The 8389-nt window shown below is 36.2% G+C and overlaps 1 long non-coding RNA gene across 1 annotated transcript; it reads right to left on the reverse strand.

The window, feature by feature from the left end:
- Positions 1-626: 626 nt before the first annotated feature.
- Positions 627-7884, reverse strand: LOC116002739. Its single transcript, XR_004094539.1, has 2 exons — positions 7761-7884; positions 627-866 (listed from the first exon to the last, which is right to left on the reverse strand). It is a non-coding gene; the product is annotated as an uncharacterized LOC116002739 (long non-coding RNA).
- Between the last annotated feature and the right edge of the window lie 505 nt (positions 7885-8389).

Genomic DNA, 8389 nt, shown 5'->3' on the forward strand with positions numbered 1-8389 from the left:
TAATGTTTGGTTGATAACTTTTTAAAACATAACTATGTGAATTTATTTTTTTTGAATACTATTGACTCTATTACAATATAATATATATGTTCATACATCCATTGAGGATCGAACCTATGACCTTCTCACTTAGGAGGACCACAATTATGCCGCTTGACCAGGCCATAATTATGTGATTTGATTACACCCTTCATTTAAAAATCACATTGCCTAATTAAAATGAAGTATCATTCCACCTTATTGATAATCTGATTTTTAAGTTTGGATTAGTGCTTCTAGATTTTTGTTTTGATTTTTTTTTGTTCTTGTTCATATTAGTGTTCCGAATGTTACTATATTAGAATCAATTGTCTTACTTTTTTATATTTGTATTTTTTAAAACTTTATTTCCAGAGTCATACATTACCAAACATCAATATTGGCAATCATTTAATTCCACCCTATTACCAAACATGCAAAATACTTTCACAAAAACTGTAACACCCCTAATTCTAACATTCGAGCCTAGATTATAATTAAAAACTTAAGGCATAAAAACAAGGATTTAAATACTAATAAACCATCATCATTAGATTAATATCCCCAAAGGCTAGGGGATGCTACCGTCGTAGTTACCTGCATAAGGATAACTAAATCAAAATCAATTCAAACATCTATAAATCCAAAAATGATAAAGGGGTCACAAACCCGGTGTCCAAGCACCATGCTAACCAAAAGGAATCCAAATAAACAAACTAGTCATCAAGAGTCAATAATTCGATCATCAAAACATAGAAAATAAGAAGGGACTACACTAAGAGCTAGATCAAAAGGATGCTAGATTATCTTACTCCTCTAAGGCGCTCTCGGCACACATCAGTCTGAACCTGAAAGGGGTTAAGCAAAATCACAAGAAAACAACCCATTAACATAAATGCTAAGTATAAACCACTCCACTACCCCGTAATATATATATATAGCATAGGAGAATTGAAGGAGAAGACTATTTGCTCTTTGAATGATTGCCACGAAGGAATTGCTCTTTGGATGGAAGGGTTATTAGGATTGAATGTTGCAGCTATTTATGGAGAATTGAAAGAAAAGACTACTTGCTCTTTGGATGACTGTCACAAAGGAATTGCTCTTTGGATGGAATGGCTAGTAGGCTTGGATGTTGCAGCTATTTGAGGAAATGCTATTTGGATTTACTTTTAGACAAATTTTTAAATATTTTTGAAATTTCAATTAAAAGTAACCCTTCCATCCAAAGAGCAAGTAGTCTTTTCCTTCAAATTCCTTTGTGGCAGTCATCCAAAGAGCAAGTAGTCTTTTCCTTCAATTCTCCATAAATAGCTGCAACATCCAATCCTAATAACCCTTCCATCCAAAGAGCAATTCCTTCGTGGCAATCATTCAAAGAGCAAATAGTCTTCTCCACTTGAAAAATAAGTAGATTTGATAATCTCATAAGCACGTTATACATCAAGTAGCATATAAAATCATATACAATAATAGATAACATACTTAATGCATACACGTATATATAGATATACTCATATGTAAGATAAGTAAATCAGGCCCGCATGCTTATGAATGTAAATAGAAAAGGGTTTAATGCTTCAAGTAAAAAGACTTTGATGACATGAAAAAATTAGTAAATCATAATGAAATCATTTATACTCACATCAACAAGGAACCTGTGAACCAACCAATCTTTATTCACCCATATACTATATTATCACTAATAATAGTATTTAATCCATATCATTCTTAGTCCAAACATCTAGCCATCACTTATTAATCACACAATTATTATCATCCTCATTCACCCATCATCAATGACATAAATCATTCCTCAATCATCACCATTAATCATTACCTTGATCATAATCCTTATAAACTCATCACCATCTTCATGACTTTCCTTATTTAATAATAATAATAATAATAGTAATAATAATTTCATCATCAACCATAATTAATATATTATTAACCATTAACAACCATTATCTAATCATCATCATTTCTACAATCATCACTAACACTAATCCACTCATCAACATTATTAATATCATTCCAACTAATTAATCACCATTTATTAGCATTATTAATCCTCATTATTCCATTATCACTAGTAAATTACCATTTACCCAATCATAGATATTAATCATCGTCATCCATAGATCATGTGTTGTCATCACCATCAACAAATATAATAGAATATACATAAACTCTTAATAAAATACACAGAAATAATATCCATAATATTTAGTTTATACTTGTCAAATTCCAGTTGTTCTGTGGTTGGTTGTGGCGGTGGTGTTGTTGAAAGTTGCGGTTGTGCTTCGGCTTGTGGTGGTGCTCCTCTGGCAATATCTTCCACCAAATTTTCCAGCATGGTTCGGGTCGATGGAGATGATTGTGTTGCTTCTGTTGGTGTTGCTAATGCTGGTGCTGTTGTCGTTGGTGTTGGTAGTCCTTGTGGTGTTAGTAGTGCTCTTGCTGGTGCTACTGCCGGCTGCTCTCTAGCAAGTGCTTTGGATGTAGTAGCTTCAGACTGTGGCAGTGGTGGTGTTGGTGTTAATCAAGGTTGAAAAAGACGCTAGGCACCCAGAGAGCGCCTAGGCGCCCGATTTAATTTTTTTTTTATTATTTTTTTATTTGTTTAGTTATGTCATTTAAGCATTATTAGTTTCAATATTAGTTTCAATATTTAATTAATGCTTGGTCAGTTGGTCGCTTATCAGATGTATATGCACGTGTATATGCACGTGATTTCAAACAGCCTTCCCAGTTCTCAATGTAAGATTTCCCAGTTCCCAAGCCCTCACTGCCTCACTTGTCTGATCTGCTCAACCATTATCTATTCATCTCTCATCTCTCATCTCTCAATATTCAATAATCAATATTCTACTAGTGGAAGACGAAAGTAAAAAACTAAAAACTAATCTGCTCCTAAGTTGGCGATGGTGGTGGCGAACGGCAAAAGGGATGTGGTCGCGTGGGGCGGCATGCGTGGCAGAAAGCAGAGGCGATCGACCAGCGCAGATTAGAGTTGGCAGTGGCGACAAGCGAAGGGACGTGATCTCGTGGGGCGGCGTACGTGGCGAAGACGATCAACCGACAGACTGCAAATTGATATTGGGGGAAGACTGCTTCAAAAATCTTATGAATCTGCCAAAAAAAAGGGGGTGGGTGGTGGGGTTGGCGCTGAGACGGTTCAGCCGGCTAGGCGGTCAAGGCGCCGCCTTGACCGCCTACACCGCCTAGCCGACCAACTAGGCGGCCGGGCGGTGTCTAGGCGCGATTCTTGCAACATTGGTGTTAATAGATCAAAAGAAAGTTTAGGAATTTCAGCATTCATGCTCTTCAGTGTGGCATAGAAAGCTGCTTCAAGGTCAGCAACAGCTTCTAGGAAACTGGGTGGTTAAAAAACGTCATCATCTCTCAACGTCTCTGGTGGAGTTGGAATAGGGTTTGGTGTGGTGTTTACGGAGTATGAGGTATGAATTTGAAATTCATAATATACAGAATCATATAATAGAATATACATAAATATCTAACATAATACACGTAATCATAAGTCTAAGTAATAATAGTGTGTACCATTAGGAAAGTGGCAGGTTCAGCATATAATGCATCATGTTTTTCTTTCATGTCTCAGTAGTGTAAATGAAACATTTAATTGTGTAACCACACTAATTGATATCCTTGATATCATCAACGTTTTGCAATGAATATAGGATCATGTAATTACAAACTTGCTCTTGTAACCTTCGATTAGTGTAGTTACAACAAAGATAACAAAATCTCGTTTAAACATGTCTCCGTGATCACTCCTCTCGACAATCTTATTCAACATCTCAGTTGTTGATGGGGTTCCTTTATCTATCCCCAACCGCTCTCTCCATCCGTCAACTAAGGCGTTGAACTCATTTGTCTCAATTGCAGCAGCGCCTTCTATTACAGGAATTTGTCCCCTAGGGACACCAAGTGTGCACTATACATCCTCCTCCAAAAATAGCTCATTCTCATCAAGTTGTGCAGAGCATCTACCAACATCCAACCTTTTCAAAAGGTACTGGACTAGTTTGGCATCACAGGCTGAGACATTTACGTCAAGCAGTGATCCAAATCATATTTCCCTTATAGCTCCGTGCCGTTCAGGTCTCAAACTGCTGACAAAACTGAAGAGTTGCTTAGGCGTCGTTCTTATGTTTAGGTACGAGAGAAAGAGGGATGATGCGCCTATTTCATTGTTTGTCCATGTAGATTCCGAGCCAAAAAATAATGAGATGAGAACAAAAAGAAAGAATGATAACAGACAAGTGGCTGAGGAAAGACCAAGACCAAAACAGTCCAGGAAAAAAAAGAACGAGAGGAGGATAAACCATAACATAAGATGTAACTAAACATAAGAACGAAACCTAAGTAACTCTTCAGTCTTGTCAGTAGTTTGAGCCCAGAACAGCACGAAGCTGTACAGGAAATAGGATTTGGATTATTGCTTGACGTAAAGGTCTCATCCTGTGATGCCAAACTAGTCAAGTATCTTTTGAAAAGGTTGGATGTTGGTAGATGCTCTGTACAACTTGATGAGGATGAGCTATTTTTAGAGGAGGAGGATGTGCAATGCACACTTGGTGTCCCTAGGGGACAAATTCCTGTAATAGGGGGGCACTGCTACAATTGAGACAGATGAGTTCAACGCCATAGTTGACGCATGGAGAGAGCAATAGGGGATAGATAGGGGAATCCCATCAACAACTGAGATGTTGAATAAGATTGTCGAGAGACATAATCACGGAGACATGTTTAAACGGGAATTTGTGATCATCATTGTAACTACACTAATTAAAGGTTATAAGAGGCTAAGAGCTAATTTTGTAACTACCAGATCCTATATTCACTGCAAAACATTGATAATATCAAGGATCTCAATTGGTGTGGTTACACAATCAAATGTCTCTTGACATTGCTGAGACATAGAAAAAGAAAAAGGATGCATCATACACTTGACCTGCCACTTTCCTTATGGTACGCACTACTATTACTTAGACTTATGATTATGTGTATTATGTTAGGTGTTTATTTGTATTCTATTATATAATTTTGTACATTATGAATTTCAAATCCATACCTCAATACACAGAAATTATATTTCTTAGACTTATGATTATTATATGTATTATGTTAGTTTATGTGTATTCTACTATCTAATTATGTACATTATGAATTTAGATATTTCATACTCCAGTATACAGAATTGATATTAATTGACTTATGATTATGTGTATTATATTAAGAATTTATGTGTATTCTATTATATAATTCTGCACATTATGAATTCCAATTCAATGCCTTAGTATACAGAATTGATATTACTTAGACATATGATTATGTGTATTATGTTAGATGTTTATGTGTATTTTGTTATATAATTATGTGCATTATGAATTCCAATTCTATACCTCAGTATACAAAATTGATATATTACTTAGACATATCATTATGTTTATTATGTTAGGTGTTTGTGTGTATTCTATTATATAATTCTATGCATTTTTAATTTAGATTAAGTGTGCATTTTTTCTTCAAAGCTTTCATACCTAGACCGGGTTCAAGTCAAAGGCCAAATTGTGACAAAAATCCATCCCACCATCACTGCCTGGACCACACAAGAGATCAGGGCAAGAATTTCTGTAGAAAACAAGTTAGAAGCATTTGGAAAGGGAAAGGTGATTGAGAGGAAACCAAGACTGGAGGAGCCACCGACTCAAGCACTAGTGCAAGCCGAATCAGTTCAACGAGTCACGGAGGCTTTGAAGAAAATGGCATCAAGCATTGTGGAGTTTGGGGAGGTCATGGCAGATATTGAGACATAGATATTGAGACGCAAAACTCTACTGTGGACATCATAAAGAAACATTCACTAACTTCTCCAACTCCGTAAACACCACACCAAGCCCCAATCCAACCCCACCAGAGACGTTGTTGAGAGATGATGGCGTGTTCAACTAGCCCAGCTTCCTAGAAGTTGTTGCTAACCTTGAAGCAGCTTTCTATGCTACACTAAAGAGCATGAATGTTAAAATCCTTACACATTCTTTTGATCTATTGACACCAACATCACCACCGCCACAATCTGAAGCTACTACATCCAAAGCACCTACAAGAGAGCATCCAGTAGCCGCAGCAGCAAGAGCGCCACACCACCAGGACCACAAGGACCACCCGCACCCGCACCAGCACCACTCATTCATGTCCAATTGAGACACAACTTGTTTTTAGCAACTACTTTGTCTTGTTATTACACAATTCCTACATTTGTAATAAAATATCACTTGATCAATACAAGAACAACTTTAGTCTCTGACAGCACAGCACAGCACCAGCACCAGCACCACTCATTCATGTCCAATTGAGACACAACTTGTTTTTAGCAACTACTTTGTCTTGTTATTACACAATTCCTACATTTGTAATAACATATCACTTGATCAATACAAGAACAACTTAGTCTCTGTGACTCATAATTTGTCTCATTATTACATTGTTCTTTGTCTTAATCCTATAACTTGTCATATCCCTTAACATTATCGGGTTATTTGATTCGGATCCCTAGTCAATATAATCCATCAGTACAAAATCTTAATATCATTTTAGATTAGAGTCCACAATACAAGTGGACCCTGATCTATGATATAACAATTAAGGCAATAGCTATCCTACCCTCCATAAACATGTAGCTCACACGTGGTAAGCATTACATTATAATAATGAACATTTCATTGAAACAGGGAATGAGCAAAGGCTTTTGGTATAATTTGCTCATTACTAGCCTGAACCACCATTTTAGCTTCACTCAAAAATGGAATGTCATGTAACAATGATGCTACATAATCACCATTTGCAAAATGAAAATGCTTTGTTCCCTCCTAAAATCCCTCCTGATATGGCTTATAACCATTGGGTATCATTAATTAGTTGACCCCACTAACTTGTTATCAAAACTAAACCATTCAATGAAATCGTGCCAAGAAATGAGATTAGAAGGATAAAATTTTGGAAGGGTGGATAGCATTACTCTTTGCAAAATAGTGCCATCCAATCACACTTCCCATATATTGGCATCCAAAGGAAGAGTTGTAAGATGGACCAAAGAGTTCTCAACAAAGTGAATCCCACAATTTCAAGCCCTCAAAATGCAATTTTGGCTGTGCTAGCCAACCAGGTCCTCAATCAATCATTATTGTGTGGTATTATAATGTATATTCAATACACAAATAATATAATTTTAGTATATTAAAAATGTACATTGTATTCAAGAAAAGTACATTATTTGAGTACTGAAAGTACATTATTTTGTATAATGTTCATTCAATACACGAATAATGTACTTTCAATATATTAAAAATGTATTTTTTGTTATGGTCCACACAGCACTGTGTGAACCATTGTCGTCCTCAATAAAGAAGATTCCTAGTTTCTATAAAAATGTTTTCTCAAAGTTCCATTGACAAACTGTCAGTGGTACAACTATCTGCAATTCAAAGTGCAAGCACTGATTTTTATTTGAACACATCAGCTCTCTAGGATGGAGTATGAGCAATTACCATGCATTTGGCAGAAAAGAAAAAACAATCCAAATCATTCATATTTTAAACATGACCTAGAAAACGCATTACAACTGTACATACATGCATTGACGATGAAAATAATAACTGAAATCTGTACAAAGAACTGAAGTACAGCACACAGAATCTTAGACCCTCTCTAACCTGATATAGGAGCCATCAGCTTCTATTAGCCCTTTTGGATGCAATCAAGACTGAGATTTCTACAAGAATCTGGGACCTAGCACTGGCACACTGCAGCTTTTGCATCCATGGCGACCGGTAACTCTGTTAGAAATTCATCATTTACATCAAAGGTTAAATTTGTAACCACCTTCACAAAACCGCATTACCTTCTCAAGTTAAAAGAACTATAAAGAGTTATACAAGGGTTAGGTGTTGTAACTTACGTATGGTTTAGTGTCGCATGAGGCAAGTATACTTTAATTTTAGCCTTCTAAAATTGACAGCAGTACAGGACAGGCAGAACTGTGCTTTTCAATCAATACATTTGTTCGGTGTTTAAATTTATTGGTAAATATGTACCTTTAATCTTAATTTTGTTGTTGTTGTTGCAAGTATTCCAGAGTTACTGTAAAGGAAATGCACATTGAGGTATATGTTCTGTACTCTGAGAATGCAAAAAGTATAAAACTCTAAGGAACTTCTACTTTAGCAGAAGGGAGCAGGGATTTTTAGTCAATTCCTTTATGCCATACCAAACGTTATGCACACAAGGGGTAACCATCTATGTCAATCTCTATTCCTTACTATACATCCACACTCCGTGCCTT

The sequence above is a fragment of the Ipomoea triloba genome, chromosome 13 (genome assembly GCF_003576645.1).
Source record: "Ipomoea triloba cultivar NCNSP0323 chromosome 13, ASM357664v1".
In the NCBI taxonomy this organism is placed as follows: domain Eukaryota; kingdom Viridiplantae; phylum Streptophyta; class Magnoliopsida; order Solanales; family Convolvulaceae; genus Ipomoea; species Ipomoea triloba.